At 43.4% G+C, this 21,561-nt stretch overlaps 1 protein-coding gene across 6 annotated transcripts in view; it reads right to left on the bottom strand.

Annotated features, from left to right (window-relative positions):
• The window catches only part of tlk2 (tousled-like kinase 2), a 146,240-nt gene extending 124,943 nt beyond the window's left edge, over positions 1 to 21,297 (bottom strand). For 4 of the 6 annotated variants that reach the window (XM_078529826.1, XM_078529828.1, XM_078529830.1 and 1 more), the window contains exon 1: positions 21,010 to 21,297. The gene's annotated coding sequence lies outside the window, so the exon portion shown is untranslated. The remainder of the gene's footprint in view (positions 1 to 21,009) is intronic. The other 2 variants (XM_078529831.1, XM_078529827.1) reach the window with 2 other exon arrangements.
• Between the last annotated feature and the right edge of the window lie 264 nt (positions 21,298 to 21,561).

Genomic DNA, 21,561 nt, shown 5'->3' with positions numbered 1-21,561 from the left:
GCAGAGGAGATTTACCAGGATGCAGCCTGGGCTGGAGGACCTGAGCTATGAGGAAAGATTGGATAGGCTGGGGTTGTTTTCCTTGGAGCAGCAGTTGAGAGGGGACCTGATCGAGTGGATAAGATTGAGGGGCATAGATAGGGTGGATAGAAAGGCACTTTTTCCATTAGTAGAGGGGTCAATAATCCAGGGGCACAGGTTTAAGGTAAGAGGTATAAGGCTAAGAGGGGAGTTGAGGAGAAATGTTTTCACCCAGAGGGTGGTGGGAGTCTGAAACTCACTGTCTGAAAGGATGGTTGAGTCAGAAACTCTCATTACATTTAAGAAGTAGTTAGGTATTCACTTGCGTTGCCATAGCCTCCAGGGCTATGGGCCAAGCGCTGGAAAATGGGATTAGTGTAGTCAGATCTTTGTTGGCTGGCACAGATATGATGGGCCGAATGGCCTCCTGCTGCGCTGTAAATGTCTATGAGTCTAAGTCCATCAGGACCCAGGGATTTGTCAGCCCGCAGCTCCAACAATTTGCTTAATACCACATCTCTAGTGATTGTAATTTTCCTGAGCTCCTCCCTCCCTTCCATTTCCAGATTTACAGTTATTTCTGGGATATTACTTGCACTCTCTATAGTGAAAACCGACGCAAAATGCCTGTTCAATTACCCAGACTCACTTTCTATAGGACCAATGCTCACTTTTAAACTCTTATTTAAATAACTATAGAAACTCTTACTATCTGTCTTGATATTTCTAGCTATTTTTCTCTCGTAATCTAATTTTTCCCTCCTTAATAATATTTTTATCATTCTTTGCTGTTTTTTATATTCCTGTCCAATCTTCTGACCTGCCACCCATCTTTGCGCAATTATATGCTTCTGCTTTTAAGTTCGATACTGTCTTTAACTTTCTTAGTTAACCACAGATGGTGGGTCCTCCCCTTGAAAGTTTTCTTTCTCATTGGACTGTTTCTATTCCGCCTTTCTGAAATTTCCCTTTAAGTGTCTGCCACTGCATCTGCATTGACCTATCCCTTAATCTCATTTGCCAGTCCACTTTAGCTAGCTCTGCTTTCATGCCCTCATAATTGCCCTTATTTAAGTTTAAAATATTAGTCTTGAATCCACTCTTCTCTCCCTCAAACTAAATGTAAAATTCAATCATACCATCATCACTGCCACTTAGGGGTGCCTTCACTATGAGGTTATCAATTAATCCTATCTCATTGCTCAATACCAGGTCTAGCTCTCTGGTTGGCTCCAGAGCATGCTGTCCTAAGAAACTATCCCAAAAACATTCTGTGAACTCCTCATCTACACTACCTTTGCGCATCTGATTTTTCCAGTCTATATGTAGAATAAAATCTCCCATGATTATTGCTGTACCTTTTCTGACAAGCTCTCGTTATCTCTTCTTTTACACTCTTTCCTACCATGTAGTTACAATTAGAGGGCCTGTACACCACCCACACATATGACTTCTTGTCTTTATCATGTCTCATCTCAACCCAAACTGCTTCTACACGCTGGGTTTCCTGAACTTGGGTCAACCCTCTCCAGCCAATACCATCATTAAATAACAAAGCCACCCATCCATCTTTTCCTAACGGTCCTTCCTAAATGTCAGGTACCCTTAAACATTGAGGTACCAATCTATGTCATTCTGTAGCCATGTTTCTGTAATGGCTATCTGATCAGCCTAACATCAGCATGCTGCATATGCAGGAAATCTGAAGTAAAAAGATAAAATGCTGGATTTAGTCACATGGTCAAGCAGCATTTGCAGAGAGAAAAACAGAGCTAATGTTTCAGGTCAACGGCCTGGATTTTGCAGTAGTAATGGCAGCAAAACTATCACTGTCATTGCTTCTCCAAAAATGACAGCAACATTGGGAGTGAGCACATGCGCAGTTAATGCATGCACATAAATGCAGAAGTTGCTATCAGTGATTTGGCGTTTCTCCATGAGGTGCATTGTTGAAGGCCTCGCAGATCAATTAAAAATCAGAGCTGATGAGAACTGACCCTGATAGGCTATCAATCTTGCTGTCAACCCCCTTGAAAAAGTTACACCTTGTTGAATGAAATATAACTGGGTTTTTAAACAGCATCTTAAATTCATAATTACTTATGAAAAACCTCTCTAGCCCTGGTAAACTATACTGGTTAAAAAAAACGCATAGCTATTTTTAAAGATTAAAATATTTCAACTTCTATCATAATGCCTTGTGTGTGTGTCTCAATCTTTACTCCACCCTCTCTGAAATTATATCAAAAAGTGAAGGGTAAACAGTGCATTTCACTTCCTGGTTTGCTGTCTGAAACAAAATTTCAACATGATTGGCTGCTTAACCTGCTCAATGACATCACTGTTGCAGGACGCCTGGAGATCCCCTTGTTTTGACATCAGATTCAAGCTAATGCTGGCAAAGGGGAAATCCTTCCCACACAGAGACCACCAAGTCTTTCCAGGCAGTTTTTCTCAAGGTCAACAGGGAACATCATCATTTCACTGCCAAACGCAAAATCTGAGCCAATGACTTCAAACATCATCAACCTGAAATGTTGCACTCTATTTCTCTCGCCACAGAGGCTATCTGACCTGCAGAGTATTTCCCGCATTTTCTGCTTTAAGCAGGAATACAACAATCTGTCTCAGTGTTTATAGCCAGGAGAGGAGAGGGGAGATGGGAAAAGTGAGGTTCAGACTCCTGATTGCTTTCTAGTGACTCCTGTTTGAAAGGTGCCAGTGTAGATCTAGAGTATGGAAATTATCAAACTTACTTGTGGTGCCCTACACTGTTGAACAATTTGCCCAAACTCACTGCTTAAGCTTACACAAGAAGAATGACCAGATGGCTGCTACACCAGATGGGTGCTAGTACCCAACCTAACAAAAGTCAGCACCTTCAAAAGAGGAGAAAGTTGGATTGAAATATTGGATGTGCTGCAGCTTGGCTCCATTGATATCACAACCTCAGAATTAGATGGTTGTGGATTAATTCCACACTCCATAGGGTTTGAGCAGATAATCATGTCTAACAAAAACAAAATTACCTGGAAAAACTCAGCAGGTCTGGCAGCATCGGCGCAGAAGAAAAGAGTTGACGTTTCGAGTCCTCATGACTCTTCAGCAGAACTGAGTGAAGTTAGGAGAGGGGTGAAATATAAGCTGGTTTAAGGTCGGTTGGGGGGGGGGGAGAGAAGTTGGGGGAGGGGGGTGTGGTTGTAGGAACAAGCAAGCAGTGATACAGATGATCAAAAGATGTTACAGACAAAGGATCAAAGAGGTGTTAAAGGTGGTGATATTATCTAAGAGAATGTACTAATTAAGAATGGATGGCAGGACACTCAAGGTACAGCTCTAGTGGGGGTGGGGTGGAAAGACTGACAGGGCATTACAGCTATAGATTTAAAAATAATGGAAATAGGTGGGAAAAGAAAAATCTATATAAATTATTGGAAAAAACAAAAGGGAGGGGGGAGAAACGGGGTGGGGATGGGGGGAGGGAGTTTAAGATCTAAAGTTGTTGAACTCAATATTCAGCCCGGAAGGCTGTAAAGTGCCTAGTCGGAAGATGAGGTGCTGTTCCTCCAGTTTGCGTTGGGCATCACTGGAACAATGCAGCAGGCCAAGGACAGACATGTGGGCAAGAGAGCAGGGTGGAGTGTTAAAATGGCAAGCGACAGGGAGGTTTGGGTCTTTCTTGCGGACAGACCGCAGGTGTTCTGCAAAGCGGTCGCCCAGTTTACGTTTGGTCTCTCCAATGTAGAGGAGACCGCATTGGGAGCAACGAATGCAGTAGACTAATTTAGAGGAAATGCAAGTGAAATGCTGCTTCACTTGAAAGGAGTGTTTGGGACCTTGGACGGTGAGGAGAGAGGAAGTGAAGGGGCAGGTGTTGCATCTTCTGCGTGGGCATGGGGAGGTGCCATAGGCGGGGGTTGAGGAGTAGGAGGTGATGGAGGAGTGGACCAGGGTGTCCCGGAGGGAACGATCCCTACGGAATGCCGCCACGGGGGGTGAAGGGAAGATGTGTTTGGTGGTGGCATCATGCTGGAGTTGGCGGAAATGGCGGAGGATGATCCTTTGAATGCGGAGGCTGGTGGGGTGATAAGTGAGGACAAGGGGGACCCTATCATGTTTCTGGGAGGGAGGAGAAGGCGTGAGGGCGGATGCGCGGGATATGGGCCGGACACGGTTGAGGGCCCTGTCAACGACCGTGGATGGAAAACCTCGGTTAAGGAAGAAGGAGGACATGTCAGAGGAACTGTTTTTGAAGGTAGTATCATCAGAACAGATGCGACGGAGGCGAAGGAACTGAGAGAATGGGATGGAGTCCTTACAGGAAGCGGGGTGTGAGGAGCTGTAGTCGAGGTAGCTGTGGGAGTCGGTAGGATATTGGTAATGGATATTGGTGGACAGTCTATCATCAGAAATTGAGACAGAGAGGTCAAGGAAGGGAAGGGAAGTGTCAGAGATGGACCATGTGAAAATGATGGAGGGGTGGAGATTGGAAGCAAAATTAATAAATTTTTCCAGATCCCGACGAGAGCATGAAGCCGCACCGAAGTAATCATCGATGTACCGGAGAAAGAGTTGTGGGAGGGGGCCGGAGTAGGACTGGAACAAGGAATGTTCCACATACCCCATAAAGAGACAGGCATAGCTGGGGCCCATGCGGGTACCCATAGCCACACCTTTTATTTGGAGGAAGTGGGAGGAGTTTAAGGAGAAATTGTTCAGTGTGAGAACAAGTTCAGCCAGACGGAGGAGAGTAGTGGTGGATGGGGATTGTTCGGGCCTCTGTTCAAGGAAGAAGCTAAGGGCCCTCAGACCATCCTGGTGGGGGATGGAGGTGTAGAGGGATTGGACATCCATGGTGAAGAGGAAGCGGTTGGGGCCAGGGAACTGGAAATTGTTGATGTGACGTAAGTTGTCAGAGGAATCACGGATGTAGGTGGGAAGGGACTGGACAAGGGGAGCGAGAAGGGAGTCAAGATAACGAGAAATGAGTTCCGTGGGGCAGGAACAGGCTGACACGATCGGTCTGCCGGGACAGTTCTGTTTGTGGATTTTGGGTAGGAGGTAGAAGCGGGCCGTCCGAGGTTGGGCGACTATCAAGTTGGAAGCTGTGGGAGGAAGATCTCCAGAGGAGATGAGGTCAGTGACAGTCCTGGAAACAATGGCTTGATGTTCAGTGGTGAGGTCATGGTCCAGGGAGAGGTAGGAGGACGTGTCTGCGAGTTGACGCTCAGCATCCGCGAGGTAGAGGTCAGTGCGCCACACAACAGCACCACCCTTGTCAGCGGGTTTGATGACAATGTTGGGGTTGGACCTTACAGAACGGAGTGCAGTAAGTTCAGAGAGAGACAGATTAGAATGGGTGAGAGGAGCAGAGAAATTGAGACGACTAATGTCACGCCGACAGTTCTCAATGAAAAGATCGAGAGAAGGTAAGAATCCAGAGGGAGGGGTCCAGGTGGAGGGAGAATATTGGAGGTGGGTAAAAGGATCCGTTGAACGGGGAGAGGACTCCTGCCCAAAGAAGTGAGCATGGAGACGAAGACGGCAGAAGAAGAGTTCAGCATCGTGCCGAGCCCGAAATTCATTGAGATGAGGGCGTAAGGGTATGAAACTAAGTCCTTTGCTGAGCACTGAACGTACAGCATCGGAGAGGGGAAGGTCAGGCGGTATAGTGAATACGCGGCTGGGGCTGGGATTGGAAGATGGGGTGGGGACGGAGGGACAAGCAGGGGTGGACGGTTCCAGATGGGTGTTGGTGTCGATGAGTTGTTGGAGCTTGCGTTCCTTAGCACTTGAAAGAGAAAAAGTTTCTTGTTGAGGCGTCGGATGAGACGAAGAATAAAATGAAACTGGGGGCACACGCAGCTTTGAAAAAGGGTGCGGCGGTGCTGCTGGAGGGAGAGGTCGAGTGTGTTCATATGGCTAACACTCTAGTGCAATACTGAGTGTATCACCCTAAGTGTCCTTTCAGGTGAGCAATGAACTGAATCTTCACCTCCCGCTCTACTGATTCAGTTGAATATTAATAGGATCCCAACAAGGGCAATTTGCACTTTAGTGTCTTTAATTAGAAAGATGTCCCTCTGTGGAGTGTTTTGGCCAAGTGAGAAAATAGCTGAGCTGAAGAAACAGCAATTACAATGAGTCACCAAAAGCTGATTAGAGTATTGAGGGTTTTAAAAAGGAAGAGAAGGAGGTGGAGGAGTTTAATGTGGAAATTTCAGAGAAAGGGACCGAACAGCTTCAGGCATAGCTACCAATGGTAGGTTGAAGAGTGAAGAGCACGCAGGAATACGTTTGAGATAATCTGAGAGTGTTATGTGCTTAAAAAGGTTTCGATGGCAGGTGTGGGGTGAGCAATGTTAGAAGTGGAAATAGGCTTTGTAATGGAGAGAATACAGGGTCAGCAACTCAGCATCAAACAGACACTCAAGGGGCTATCTGAAGAACAATGTGCTGTCCCAGCGATTTGGCCAACAGTTGTCTTTCAACCAACATCAGAGAAAACAGAAGACTTTGGTCATTAGTCTCATTGCCATTTGTCAGATCTCACTGTGCCCACATGATAAGTGAGTGCACAGGTTGTAAAGACATTTGATAGACATAAGGCACTACATCAATACAAGTTGATATAATGAGGATCAGAATAAATTAAATACTGGGCACGGATGGATTTAATTTTACTGATTGAAGAGCAATTTACATTTCTCCACAATTCGTTTCGAAATGTTTAGAAATATTGTAGAAGTCTGGTGAAATTAAGTTTCAATTCAGAAAAAGCTTTGAAATAATAAATTAAACATTTCAATCATCGATAGTGACAACCAGCTAGCTAGACTCAACGGGAGATTGATCGGTATCATGAATGGGGTGGGGGAGGTGAGTGGTGGAGAGAAAGAGTGTCTGTCCTTCACCTGGACCTTCCATACAGCAGCACAACCGAGAGCAGGAACTGCAGGTCAGACCAGTGGTGCTGTGTACCACCAGATGGGAGTTCAAGCAGAACACTGTGTGGGACCCCAAAAGCAGTGAGAACCAGAACACAGAAGGGGGCCATTTGGCCCATCATGTCTGTGTTGGCTTTGTATAAGAACTACGAGTTTGTCCACTCCCCTGCTCTTTCTCCTTAAAGTTGCAAATTTTTCCACTTTAAGTACAGATCCAATTCCCTATTAAAGGTTACTACTGAATCTGTTGCCACCACCCTTTCAGGCAATTCATTCCAGAGTTACATCAGTTGTATAGAGAACATGACAGTACAACTTGGACACAAGCCAGCACTGCTGCTCAGATTTCAGTAGTGTAATAATGGACATGTGAAACTTACAGATCTTTCCACTTGAAATGTCAAAGATGTCTGGCAATATAACGTAGAGATCTTGCCCCTCTGAACTTAAAGATGCTTTCACATCATAAATGACACATATTTATGCAACTAGTTCCCAAAGACCTCAGTTCTGTGCAGCCAGCTGCAAACCAAATGTTATAATGCAAAGTTAAAACTAGTTTGCAAGTCTTCCTGGCTACCAGCCCTGCAGTTTTACAATCAGCTTGTAGCCTGCTGCGTAAGTGCTGCGTCTCCAAGAACCAGTGGCAGGAGTGCATCTACAGACAGGCAGGTTGGTGCTCCTACTGGCTGCATAAACAAGGTGAGCGAGCAAGAGCAAGCGCGAGAGCGAGGGTCAACGGAATCACAGACCCAAGAGAATGTGGAGCTAAGAATGTGCAGCAGGTTAACACAATCGGTTTTAGTGAAGATAACATAAAGAGCCAGTTCTGAGCATGGAACAGTGAGCGCACGTGGCAATCAGCCCATTGAATGAGGATCTCAGAAAGTATCTTTAAACCGTGTCTGGAGCTGTACATCAGCGTAAAATATAACTGATGGCAGTAATTCAAAATTATAACTCAAGAACATTACACTAGCACATTGTCTTGTCGTAGAAGTATCTTGCAACATTGAAGTTTCCTCCAATAACTTTTCCCCACCTGTCACTTACTACTTTATAGGTTCTTGGGGGCACTTGACACCACCAGGTGAACTGCCATTTCTGATTCCATCCTTCATGCTTTGAAGTTGTAACAGAGTAAGATGACCACCAGAAAAATCACTGTCATCATTGTCAATAAAATAGTCAGTTTGGCATACCAACATGCCTTGGAACTTATACAAAACAGATCTTGTCCTCATAGCACATTTGACTCAAAGAAGGGAAGAGACGAGTTTAAGGCGTAAATATGAAAGATAGACTGGGGAATTTCATACCCAAAGGAATACCAGTTAAAGCCATCCCATGGCACACTTGCAAATGAACAGTTGGTTCAAAACCTGAAAATGGGCATTCTCCACCAACTCTTGCAGCTGCAGAACATGTGCACAAATAGTGGAGGCAAGAACCAGAAAAGGGAAAAAAAGTTACATAGATCTTTACATGAACTGAATAGTCAACTACTTACTAGGTCACAGCTCTTTCAAAAATTACAGCCCTGTGGAGCAATTAAATGGAGTCGGTCTCCAAATTAAGGGATTAAGCAACCACCCTTTAAACACAGTGATTACTACGATGGTTCAAAATTAACAGGATGGCTGAGTTTAAGAATTAAATGTCATGTTTGGCACTAGATACGATGCTGTCTACCCGTTGTAATCAGCAGCTAAGGTTTTTCTAAATTACAGATTTTAAAAACGAAATACAAGAAATCTTTTCACATGAACTTTGATGACTCAGCCGAGTCATGCAAATAAAAGACGAGATCAGTAAAGATGTACAAACAAAAAAGCAAGTGGCTTTGTCCAACGACAATTTAGAACCATTAGCTTCAACATCCCAAACCAGCGTCTCTCAAAACAACTGATGCTTCTCCTTTGCTTCAAAATAATCACTTCAGTTTTGAAGTTGTTGAATTAAGATTAGTGTGTGATGTTCAAAGCATTTCTATAGATTTCCACTGCTTGCTATTTCAATGAAAGAGTTAACATTCATCTCAAAATAATTGAGAGAAGTTGCATGGATACAGTCTCCACCACTTATGCTGCTCACTGGCAGTGGCCTACATTGGGAAAATGAAGCTGACCATTTATCATTTATAAAAGGTGCCACTTATAACATTAATCACGCCAACAGAGGGTCAGGCTTGTACTACACAGTAAACTAAATAACACACCTGGATCAAGTCTAAAAACAGTCATCCCAGAAAAGATCTTGATTAAAACCCTACCACTTGAGCCCTTTATGAATGAATGCCCTGGTGTCCACAGACATTTCCTTTGAGGAGAGCCATGATCAGATCATGAAAAATGACATGTATCAATGCAGTGTCTTTCATGACCTCAGGACATCCTAAAGCATTTCACAGCCAATCAATTTTTTTTTGAAGTGTAGTCACTGCTGTAATGTCGACAATATGGTTTCCTAATTGCATTCAGCAAGCTCCGACAAACAACAACGAGGCAATAAGATCACCGTTGTGAGAGATAAATATTAGTCAAGACACTAGGATAACTCCCGGCTTTTCTACTAAGATGTAATGGAATCTTTTATGTCCACCCATGAGCACATCCTGTAGCACTGATATTAGCCATGGCTTAATGGTAGCATTCTCACCTTAGAGTCAAAACGTCATGGATTCAAGTCCCATTCTAGGAACTTGTGCACAAGCTGAGATGGATGCTCCAATGCACTAGAGGGAACTCTGCAATGCCATAGATGCCATCATTAGGATTCAATGATAAACCAAGGTCCTGTCTGCCCTCTCAGGAGGCCGTAAGAAATTCCATGGCACTATTTTGAACAGCAGGGAAGTTCCAATTTTTGTGCTTCAAACAACATTACTGAAACAAATCTGGTCATTAACACATTGCTGTTGGTGGGAGTTTGCTACACAGAGATTGGCTGCCATGTTTCCTACTTTACAACAGTGACTACACTTCAAAAAAGTACTTAATTGGCCATAAAGTGTTTTGGGACATTCCAAGGCCATGAAAAGTGCTATATAAACGAACGTTCTTCCTTCCTTTGGCAAACTCAGTCAAGTGGTGACCATTGCTCAGCACGTGTGGAACAGATAGCACTGGTCAGAAAACTGGAAGTGCCAGACCACCTTACTCTAGCTGGTATCTTTAATGGCCACCATACAAGCAAGCAGATTCTGTTTCGCAAGTCATAAGGAGGGCAGAGCCTCAGTGCTGCCAGCCTAGTTTATGCACTGACACCCAAGAGTGTGGTTTTAACAGGATCAGTAGTAAATGGCCCAGATAATGAATCCAATTTATGTAATGCAAAAGATGATTGTAAAGTTTGTTTAAATTATTCATTTACAGGATGTGGGCATCACTGGTTAGGCTAGCCATCCCTAATTGCCCTTGAGAAGCTGCCTTTTTGAACCACTGCAGTCCACGTGGTGTAGGTACACCCACAGAGCTGTTAGGGAGTTCCAGGATTTTGACCCAGCAACAATGAAGGAATGGGATATATTTCCAAGGCAGGATGGTGAGTAGCTTGGAGGGGAACTCCAGGTGGTGGTATTCCAACGTATCTGCTGCCCTTGTCCTTCTAGATGGTAACGGCCGTGGGTTTGGAAGTGCTGCCTAAAGAACCTTGATGAGTTTCTGCAGCGCATCTCGTGGATGGTACACACTGCTGCCACTGTTTGTTAGCGGTGGAGGGAGTGAATGTTTGTGGATGGGGTGCCAATCAAGTGGGCTGCTTTGTCCTGGATGGTGTCAAGCTTCTTGAGTAATGTTGGAGCTGCACTCATCCAGACAAGTGGGGAGTATTTGATCACACTCCTGACTTGTGCCTTGTAGATGGTGGACAGGCTTTGGGGAGTCAGGAGGTGAGTCACTTGCTGCAGGATTCCTAGCCTCTGACCTGTTCTTGTAGCCACAGTATTTATATGGCTAGTCCAGTTCAGTTTCTGGTCAATGATAACTCCCAGGACACTGAGAGTGGGGGATTCAACAATGGTAATGCCACTGAACTTCAAGGGGCAATGGTTAGATTCTCTCTTGTTGGAGATGGTCATTGCCTGGCACTTATGTGGCACAAGTTTTACTTGCCACTCGTCAGCCCAAGCCTGGATATTGTCCAGGTCTTGCTGCGTTTAAAATGAACTGCTTTAGTATCTGAGGAGTCACGAATGGTGCTGAACATTGTGCAATCATTAGCGAACATCCCCACTTCTGACCTTATGATGGAAGGAATGTCATTGACAAAGCAGCTAAAGATGGTTGGGCCTAGGACACTACCCTGAGGAACCCCTGCAGTGATGTTGTGGAACTGAGATGATTGATCTCCAACAACCCAACCATCTTCCTTTGTGTTGGCATGACTCCAAAAAGCAGAAAGTTTTCCCCCAATTCCCATTGATTCAGTTTTGCTAGGGCTCCTTGATGCCACACTTAATCAAATGCTGCCTTGAGGTCAAGGGCAGTCTGACCACACCTCGAGAGTTCAGCTCTTTTGTCCATGTTTGAACCAAGGCTGGAATGAGGTCAGAAACAGAGTGACCCTGGCGGAATCCAAACCTAGCATCAGTGAGGTTATTGCAAAGCAATCAACTGATGTCACTTTCCCTCACAGAACTTCTACCTGTGGGCCCACCTTGGGAGGGGGCTCGGGAAAAGATGGAAACAAATGGAAACCAGGTCTTTTATCAGACATAATATTACATGCACAGAAATCATAACAGATGCAAAATGGTGTTACATTTGAGGACCTGGATTACAGTATTAACTTAATTGGCAGAAAATTGAACTTTCTGAAACTGTGTCTCAATGTTTGGCATGAAGAAAATATTTTGCATTACAGATTTAACATAACACACGGGTACTGCATGCTGAGTGGAACAGAATTTCTTTCTATCCTAACATTTGGACTCAATTATATTTTAAACACTTGATACACATTATATTTGTTCTACAATTAGGCTTTTCCTTCTGGGTTTCTCACCACACCCCAAAACAGCCCACTCCAAGATCGCTGAAGCTGGACTCTTTATTTCATTTCCATGTCCTTCTTTCACTGTTCTCTGACATAAATATCATGTGCAGGTTGAACACCTGGAGCTACCTTCCTTCAAACCAGCTGTGTCAGGGCACTGAAAGTCAAGAGCATATTCCTGCACCTGACCACCTCTGCTGCGTAAAGCTAGAACATATCCCCAATCATTATTAAAGCATAAATAGGGAAAAGTAAAAATATTGCATTTTTGGAGCAGATTAGACATGGCAACATTTTGTTAAAGCTTGGAATCATCAATCAAGGAGGGGAAAACATTGTAAACCAACAACTTGGATATATATAGCACCTTTTGGTGGAGTGTAACGTCAAGGCACTTAACAGAGCAATATTAGGGAAAAAACTGGACAAATCAGATCGTTACAGAGAAAAAAAAGCAGCAAACTTTCTTCATAGATTGAAGAGCAAACACACAGGAGGTGAATCAGCCTATTCTGCATCTCTCATCCGTTCAGTCCACATTCAGTTTATTCTGGGCTGCAGCAATAGGCCATCCAGCCAGTGAAGCCAACCACACTCAGTTTCATACTCTTCACAACTGGCCAGGTAGTCCTTCCTAAAAGAAAACGGAGACCTCTGCCCACATGCACTTCCATCCTTGACACACAGTGATTTACAGTATGCTCACTGCTCTCACCCACAAAGTCTGCAAAGCTCCCAGGTTAGACCAAGCATCTTCAACAATTGGAGGGGAAATGAAAGCATTAAAACAACTCCCCAGAAAATGTTGAAATGCGCACACAAAGCTTTAAAATAAAGTTTAGCATTTTAAAAAGAATGCAAACGATATTCATCAAGAATGGCAAAGTCTTTCTTTGGACAGAACTCTACTTAAAAATTAAGATGGGTGGGCTCATGCAGCTCTAATTCTAAAACCCATTCTAAGATTAAGTTTGAAAAGCTATAATTAAGAAATTCAGCGAGTAGATAAACAGCGACAACACAAATTTCAGTGTAATGGTAGCACCAGGGATTTTTACATCATGGGGAATAGAATAAAGACACTTGCCCAGTGTAAATGTCACATCTGGGACTAGAGGATTAGGGGAGGGAAAAATAGGATTGCTTGCACAGTGCAAGTTTTTACTGGGGTGTGGGTAGGAGTTAGGGTTCAAAAAGAGCAGAATGCAATGACTTTCATTTAAAAAAAATCACAGTTGGGATTTTTACCCCTAAGAGAACAACACAAGTTCACTCGCACGAGTGCACAAGTTGCACCCCCAGGTCCTTAATTATCCACATTAGTGGAATTACTGTCAGCTACATTGGACACAGCTGGGACAAGGAGTGATGGTACCTTAGCACAAAGTTTCAGACAAAATACAACAGCAAGGAGGAAGTATTGGATATGTTAGCTTAATTTAGTACATATATTTAACTGAAGATGCTAAGTGTTTGCTACCTGATACTGGTCACTAGCATCTTCAAGCAGAAGCAATAAATCAATTAAAAACTTTAGTTGTAAACACAATTTTCCAAAGTTATAAGCAACTTTTACAGATTTGTTGAAATGAAACTATTTCCAAGTAACCCAGGTAATAAATATTGCACATCAGTTTGGAAACAAAGGCCTGGAACTGCTAATCAACTTGCAGGTATCAAACACATGTGCTAGGGTGCAAACACAGACTTCCAATGACCTATGGGATGCATGCTTCTGCTCACTCAGTTTACAGTGAATACCCACTTTAACACACACACACACACATCAGAATTCTGCTTGCTCACTGACTAGTAGCCAGTTCTGTATATACTCTCTCTATAGAATGCTGACATACAAATTTTAAATGAAATGCAATCTTTGGAAGTGACATGCAAAGCATTCAGAACCAAAACAGAAGAGACCAGAATTATGAACCATAAGCAGGCTCATTTTATGAGGCAGGCCCTTCAGCCTCATTCCCCCAAAGCATTTTATTTAAAAAGGGCTGCAGATCTGTTTATGTGAATGTGCCGCACAATCATATCCATTTGTTTGGTGTCGAGTCATTTATCATACTCAAATTTTGGGGGTTTCTTAAAGCTTGTTATTTTCCTCTGGGTTTGCTCGAGTTGCAAAGGAAAGATTGTCATCAGATTGTTAGTGTTAATAGGTCAACGCAAGTCACGTATGTATACAAAATCAAAATCAAAGCATCCTCTCTATAAACTCATATGATGGCGGGGGCAGCAAGGGGAAAAAGAAAGAACCAAAATACAAATCTGATTCAGTTCTGGCTACCCAGGCTGAATGCAACTTCAAGTCTATGAAGAAGTAAGTCAGAAGTTTCGAAAGATGAAGGATGATTTTAAAATGGGGGCCGCATTATGTCTGAACGTCCTTCAATATTTAACCCCACAGCACAAAATGAAGCCATTTGGTCCACCATGAAAGAGCTGTCCAGCGAATCCTGTTTCTCCAATCATTTCACCACAAAATGTTTCTTTATTAAATATTTATGCACTTTTCTTTTAAATAGCCATTTGTGGATCCTGTTTCGACCAGTTTCTGAGGAGGCATTCACAACCCTCTTATGTTAAAAAAATACTCCGAATCCCCTCTATCTGCTCTTTCAATGAAGTTAAATTTATCACATCTAGTTTCCAATTGGTGAAAGAGTAGAAAGTGTCTTTTTATTTACCTCCATTAAAACCCTTCAATTTGGAACACTTCCATCAGATCTCTTTTCTGTGATAAGCACCCCAGGGAAGTTTAACTGCAGCTGTACAGGGCCTTGTTGTGACCACATCTGGAATACTGTATACAGTTTTGGTCTCCTTATTTGAAGAAAGATATAATTGTGTTAGCAGTTTTCAGAGAAGGTTCACTCGACTCATTCCTGGGACGAGGGGCTTATCTAATGAATAAAGATTGAATAGGTTGGGCCTATACCTAGTGGAGTTTAGAAGAATGAGAGGTGATCTTATTGAAACATAAAAGATCCTGAGGGGACTGGATAGAGGGGGGATGTTTCGTCTTGTGGGGGAGACTAGAACTAGGGGACACAGTTTAAGAATAAGAGGTCCCCCTTTTCAGACAAAAATAAGGAGAAGTGTCTTCTCTCAGACAGTCGTTAGAAAGTAGAATTCTCTTCCCTAGAGAGAAGTGGAGGTTGGGTCATTGAATTTAATTAAGGCTGAGTTAGACAGGTTTTTGATAGACAAGGGAGTCAAGGGTTATGGGGAAGTGGGGTGGGGTGCAGACTGGAATTGAGACCACAACCAGGTCAGCCATGATCTTATCGAATGGCGGAGCAAACTCGAAGGGCTAAATGGACTACTCCTATAATGAAAGCCTCTTATTCCTGGTATCATCTTAGTAAATCTCTTGTGTATTGTTTCCATAGGTGTGGCATCATTCCTAATGCAAGGTGCGCAATACTAAACACCATATTATAACTACTAAGATAAAAGCAAAACACTACAGATGCTGGAAATCTAAAACGAAAACTGAAAATGCTGGAAAAGCTCAGCAGGTCTGGCAGCATCTGTGGAGTGAGAAACAGAGTTAATGTTTTGAGTCCGTATGACTCTTCTTCAGACCAAATAAGGTGACCATCCACAGTAATTTGCTTTTAACCTATTGTAACTATTGTCTCACTTATGATATGTAAATATTTAGCTATCCCTTTGCTTTTGTACTTGATGTCGCCATTTATCTAAAATAATATTGCTTACTTTTTATGTCAACTTGTCATCCCACTTGTAAAGTATACCTGAACTCTCAACTCTCTCAGTTTCTCTGCTCCTTTTAAAGTTTTGCCATTTAATGTTGATGTCATTTCCATTCTTCATCAGCTCACATTTCTCCAAATTTCATCGGGTATCTAGCTGCTCAATCTGCTCGTCTATTTGTCCTCCTAAAAAGTGCTTTAGGCTCCTCTTCAGTTACCCAAGCTCTTTTTGTGCCATCATCAAATTGATATTGTCCCATTATACCCAAGTCCAGATCATTCACATATTTCAGATGGCAATCCTCTTAACAGTGACCCCTGGTGCCAATCCCTCTGGTCTGAAATGAATTCATTAGCCACTAGTCTCTGCATTGTCCTTTACCTTATTCCTAGCTATGCTGCCTTTAATATTCCTTAGTTTCATCACAAACCCTTTTATGCAGCACATGATCAAACAGCTTTTGTAAATCCATATGAAAACATCCTCTGCATTTCTTTTATTCCACTCATTTCTCTAATAACACAATTGCTAGATGAAGCTAGTTTTATATGAATGAGCGGACTGTACTTAAATTAACTTTCTTTTTAAGAAAGTGTTAATATTCTCCTGCATTATGATGTCTAGGGATTTAAGCACACTAGTCTATAATTACCTGGCCTTTACCTTTCTTTCCTCTTGAACAGATTGGCAATTCTCTAGTACAACTTAAAAAATCCAAGAAGATTTGAAAAATTGTGATCAGAAGTTTCAACCTTTATATATTCCAAAGGTCAGAGAGCGGCTGGAGTCCGATCAAACTCTTAGGTTCTCAAAATAAAAATGCTACAAAACAGAACAGATTTCAATCAATCACCTAGTCTTATTTTTTTTGCCTGGATCTCAAAATTGTGGCTCCTCTTACACCTTACCCAAAGATGGCGTCACTTTTCAATATACCTCAACTGTTCTCTTAATAAATAGGGAAGACAATCCAGATTGAGAAAAGGTCCTTCAGCCCTAACTTATGCCATCCAGAATTTATGCGTGATTATTCAGTCACGGGCGTCATTCACACACTACCTGCTGATCCCCTACTTTAGGAACACCAAGTTCCTTCCCCTATCTCTTCAGCCTTGATGATGCTCTTGGCCCTTAGTCTTCGGTGTCAGCAAATTCCAATCTTCAGAGGATTTTTGTAAAAATAACATTTGCAATTTGATGGAGCAGCAGCACTAACCCAATTTTTAAAAACACATTTAACCTAAATATACAACAGGAACACGGAAATTATCTGCTCAATGACATAGCTGGGCATTTTTTAAAAGTCATTTTTGCAGGAAAGAGGAGAAAACAATTAATACATATTCTGCACACATTTAATTGATGCCCTAGATTAGAGTGCTGCTGGAACTTCCTGCCAGATCACATGATTTTTTTTTGGTGCAGACATGTAAAGTTTTGACAATGTCTATTCCAATATCTACTACATCATCTCTTACCCAAAGTCTTCTAACAGTAGGATCATGTGGCACACACCGCTATTAATACTGGCGGCTTTACTGCAAATGGAACATAACAGCTTGCCCATCCCAGCAGAGATGTGATATTTGCACAGCCACCAGGACATAAATGAGCCTGGAAATATAAACTAAAGAAATTCTGAATTCATCTTATGGCTCATTGGCTACTTTCATGTAGACAAATACAGTTTTGGATCAATTTGGAATTGACAGCTTACACTGTGGAAACAATGTCATATCTCCCCAGGTCAATATTCAAGATCTTATGGGCCATTACCAATCCTCTGTCACAGCAGCTCCTTAATCAAAATCCTTGACAGCAAACAAGCATAACTAGAAAAATTCTAGTCAGTCTGTCTGCAAGCATGACCCAGACCTCCCTGTCGCTTGCCAATTCAACACACCACCCTGCTCTCATGCCCACATATCTGTCCTTGGCCTGCTGCAATGTTCCAGTGAAGCTCAACGCAAACTGGAGGAACAGCACCTCATCTTCCGACTAGGCATTTTACAGCCTTCCGGACTGAATATTGAGTTCAACAACTTTAGATCATGAACTCTCTCCTCCATCCCCACTCCCTTTCCGATCCCCCCTTTTCCAATAATTTATATATATTTTTCTTCTCCCACCTATTTCCATTATTTTTAAATGTATTTCCATCCATTGTTTTTTCTCTACCTTTTAGCCTATTTCGATCCCTTTCCCCCACCCCATCCCCACTAGGGCTATCTGTCCCTTGCTCGTCCTGCTTTCTACCCTTAATGTCACCATTAGCACATTTCTTAGATAATATCACCACCGTTAACACCTCTTTGTCCTTTTGTCAATTACATCTTTTGGCAATCTCCACCTATCACTGGCCCTCTATCCAGCTCTACCTGTGCCATCCCCCCTTAAACCAGCTTATCTTTCACCTCTTTTCTATTTTTCCTTAGTTCTGTTGAAGAGTAATACCGACTCAAAACGTTAACTGTTCTCCTCTCCGGAGATGCTGTCAGACCTGCTGAGTTTTTCCAGGTATTTTTGTTTTTGTTTTAGAAAAATTCAACACTCTCTGCCCTTCCTAAGTTACATAAAACTGACCTCAATGTAACGCATCGCCACTGTAATATCCTCACCAATGGAACTAAAAAGTTGCACTATAGGTTAGGTCAGCCCATGCATAACCTGATGGGCAAAATTGCTGGATAAAGTAATGATTTCAAAATATGGTATAGTGACAATTTATGAATAAGAACTGTAGAATTAACTATAAAACAGAGCCTCCAAAATCGAAATTCACTTCTCTAGTGCAATGCCACCCCAATCAAGCTAGCCATGTCTCGTCAAATGACTAATGCACCCTTTGCAATGGGCTGACCACACCAATGGAGGTTATAACTACCAAACTTACTTTTCTCCTTCAACAAGTTGTATCCTAAGCTACACCTTTGTTCTTCACTTATGGTCAAGTTTACCACAGCCAAAAAAGAAATAGGACCACAAGGCCATTTAATTGACTTTCTGTACCTTTTTGGTACTCTGACTGGTCAACTGGCTCCTACGAAGGTTAATTTGATTCCTCTGTTACAATGTAGACAAATGAGGCAAGAATGAGCATTTAGGAGCTGACAAAATAATCATACCAAAACATTAAAGGAAAAGATTTCTTCAATTCTCTACTTACAAATGGAAAAAGTCTGGCACATCACATGCAATCTGAAATTAAATCTGATCAAATCTGACTTTGGTGGTGGATAAATTATTGGAATCAATCCTGAGAGACAGGATAAACTGTCACTTAGAAAGGCAGAAATTGATCAAGGATAGTCAGCATTGTTTTGTTAGGGGAAGATCAGGTCTTGCTAACTTAATTGAATGTTTTGAGGAAGTAACAAGGAAGATTAATGAGGGTAGTGCAGTGGGTGTTATCTACATGGATTTTAGTAAGACATGCCCACATGACAGGCTGGTCAGAAAATCGAGATCCCATGGGGTATAGGGGAAGATGGTGAGTTGGATCCAGCGACAGGAAACAAAGGGCAATGGTCGATGGGTGTTTTTATGAATGGAAAGAAGCTTCCAGTGGCATTCCACAGGGCTGTGTTGGGGCACTTAACCTCAAATCTGTAAACTGGTCTTGTACATTCTCAACTTCAGTGCCCTTAAAACCTCACACACGATAGGATGAAATGTGCAGCATGGTTTTGAGTCTCAATTTCCACACAATGTTTGTTAAAACAAGAGGTAGGGCTACTCCCATATTACATTCAGCCTTCGTCTAGAATTGAAAGTCAATTTTTCCAGTAAATTAATACAAAAATGTCATTCTACCCTCAAGAGGGTTTTCTTCCCCAATCACTCAGTCATGGAAGCCCAATAACCCAGCAATTATGCACCTTCAATTAATACAGGGCCACAATCGCTACCCACAAAGGATATTGTAGGAAAGCTGTGCTCTGAGCCATCTGACAGGTGAGGTACAAGTTTTGATTCAGAAAATTTATGAACCTCACGAATTTACAATATTCACATCAAAAAGCACACCAATTTTCAGAGACAATTAAACAAGCTTCCACATTCAAATAGAAATTTGCCCACTGTTTACATTCAGCAATTCAAAATGTAAAGATTTTCCAGAAATAAATTTACAATACATTCCAATTCAAGTAATGCCGTCTTTTAGATTCAATCTTCACCCTTACAATACTAAAAGGCATTCAGAGTATACACACGGACAATTTCAAATAAAAAGGACCAGTCAAACTTCAAGCTAAATAAAATACTTGCATAAAGAAAACTGATGTAAAATGTCTGAAGTGAAGAGGCTGAAATACAGCACTTCGGTATTCATAATTTAATTGTCTGGTACAAGTGCTGTACACAGCACTGTACTTGAAAAAGAATGGGAATTGCTCAATGCAAGCTTCCACATTCAAATTCTGGGCAAAAGTACAACATGAAAAATAATTTTCAGACTTTTACATAGGCCAGTAGGTCCTGTACTTACAGACTTTTACAGGCTGTGAAAGAAAATTAATCTGTGCAACTAGGTAGGGTGGGCAACAAAGAAGGAGCAAGAGAGGAGAAGGTGGGGTTAGGGGAAGGGGGATAAGATATGGGAGGATGCCTACCCACCCACAGAGGAGGAGAGATGTGCTGATGAGTTTTAAGAAGGTTTGGGGAGATGGCCTTTCCCTGTGCTCAATGCTGCCATTAAGAGTAACCCAAGGTTTTTACCTTCAGGCTCCCCCACCCCCCGACCCCAAATCATTCAACTCACTATTTTGCAAGGGTTCTGCCAGTGGGACCTCGTGCGCAGCCGCAGTGTCCCCCAGCTGCCGGACGCGCATGCGCTCGGCGGTGACCGGCCGGCCATCTGGCTCTGGGCAGGCGCATTCCGGGGGAAACCTCGGCCGTTCAACGGCAGCGCATGCGCAGAGGCCTGGATCGCGGACACTATTTAGCAGCAGAAGCACCGGGGAGGGAGGGCAATTAACCAGCACCGAGTCTCCCCCCCCCCCCCCCCCCTCCCCCCTCGGGGGAGCCCCGAAATAAAACACCCACCCGCCCCATCATTCACACCCGCCCCAAATGCCCGGCGGCTGCTCATAAACTACACCCCCCTCCCCACCCAGGGCCAGGCCTTAGGCCTCGGGCTGGGAGTTTACCTCAGGAGCCGGAGACAGGCGGCCCCAGTCTCAAGTCAGAAAGGGCCTCGCGGCCACCTGCCACCACCACCACCACCACCACCGTGCGGGAGGTCGAGGCCTAAGGCCCTGTCCTCACCCACTCCTCCCTCCCTCAGTCAGTCAGTCCAGCCCAGCCCGCTTACCTGCTGCTGCTGCCCAGCCGGCGGATCCCTCACAAGGCGACGGCTTGGCCTGTGACCGGAGTTGGGCCCGGGCGGCGGCGGCGGGGAGGGACTGCAGTCAGTCAGCGAGAGCCGGAGAGAGAGTATCACGGGGCCTGGCGGCGGCCTGAGCAGCGCGACATGGGCACTGGAAAGCAGCCCCAGAGGCCGGCGGTGAATGTCTCTTAAAGCGGGGATGTCCCTGTTTGGGGGTGGGGGGGGGAGAGGGCCCGCCGCGCGATTAAAAGTTAATCAACAATAAAGCAGAGTGTCCTCTCGCGAGATTACAGCATGGAGCCCCCCTCCTCCTCCTCCTCCCTGACTCTGCTCAACCCAAACCCTAAATCACCCCCCTACCAACTGGGTGCCAAATTAAAACTTATTGCAATTTATTTGCACCGCCGCCAGGGAAGTGAGCATCTCCAGTTGTGTCTCTGGTATTGGGGTGGGGTACACGACCAGCATCAAGAATGCAGCTGCACAAAGGGAGAGGAATCCCAAGCTTCTGGTCAAAGCTGAACACTGCAGATGCTG

This window comes from Cetorhinus maximus, chromosome 25, assembly GCF_964194155.1.
Source record: "Cetorhinus maximus chromosome 25, sCetMax3.hap1.1, whole genome shotgun sequence".
Taxonomy (NCBI): Eukaryota; Metazoa; Chordata; class Chondrichthyes; order Lamniformes; family Cetorhinidae; genus Cetorhinus; species Cetorhinus maximus.
This window is presented reverse-complemented; position numbering and strand designations above follow the sequence as displayed.